Below are 1,191 nucleotides of genomic sequence, written 5' to 3'. Positions count from 1 at the left end.
GAGAGAGAGAGAGAGGAGAGAGAGAGAGAGAGAGGAGAGAGAGAGAGAGATGGAGCAATGCACCACCCCATAATGCTGTTGGGCTGAACAGCTGGGCTGAGACCTGCTCTAAGTCAGGGATGCGAGTGCCTATGGCCATAATGACCACTCCAGAAGCACCCAATCTCATTTACTCTGAGAAGCCAAGGAGGGCTTGTCCCAGTCAGGAGTCGCAGTAATAACAGGTTACACTTACTGCCAAGGACTCTTTGAAACATTTCACTGACACACGTTTCTCACAACTCAAGAGGTATTAGCATCATCCCCATTTTATGCAGAAGGAAACCAGGGCTCTGAGAGTTTAAGCAAATCACACATAACACAGGGCTACTGCACGGCAGAGTTGGATTTCATAGCCAGTTGGGCTTTGGACCCTGCATTCTTAGCTGCTACATTATACTGTTTGGATGGGAGACTGTCCTGGAAAACCAGATGCTAAGGGTCTTTCTTTTTACTTACTTCAAAGCAGGGGCAGCTCCAGAATTTATAGGTCGGGCGGGGTGTGGAGGGGAAGGCCTTAGGGACAGCAGTGTGGCTTGTAACTGCGGTGCGTGTGGAGCTCGTGTGTGGCAGGGTACAGGATACACGCTTTGAAGCTCTGACAGCATATGAAGCGTGCTGTTCTTTGACTTTCGGTTGACTTGGGTGACTTGGGAGGGTCTGAGGAGACTGAGAGGGGAAAAGTGCCCCCTGCCACCTCCCACAGCTGTCTCCCTCTGCTGCAAGGCCTCATTTGGTTTGGGCTGCACCCCGTTTTCCTACCTCTCCTGTCTGCTTGCTTGTGTGGTTCTGATGCCAGAGCTGGCCAGGAGACAAGTCTATAGCCACGTGCACCCCAAACTCCAAGGTCTTTGTCCCCAAACCTGAAATGCATTACAAACAGGTCTCAAAGTAGATAAAAGTCACCTTAGTCTTCAACACATATATTCATGGCATGAGAAGAGAACAAGTAACCAAACCGGGTGTACAGGGATTCTTTCTAAGGCATGCCTACGCAGCTAGGATTGGCCAGGACCCCGCCTCCCCACTGCTCTGGTCTCCCTGGAGGGCAGCAGCTCAGTGCCATTCGGCTGGCGTGCCATACAGCCCTCAGCCAGGAACAGCCCAATTGACTCCTCAGCTCTTATGCAGCCTCAACACACGCCAGTCTTC

This window comes from Neophocaena asiaeorientalis, unplaced genomic scaffold (assembly GCF_003031525.2).
Source record: "Neophocaena asiaeorientalis asiaeorientalis breed wild unplaced genomic scaffold, Neophocaena_asiaeorientalis_V1.1 scaffold369, whole genome shotgun sequence".
Taxonomy (NCBI): Eukaryota; Metazoa; Chordata; class Mammalia; order Artiodactyla; family Phocoenidae; genus Neophocaena; species Neophocaena asiaeorientalis.
Note: the sequence above shows the minus strand (reverse complement) of the source record.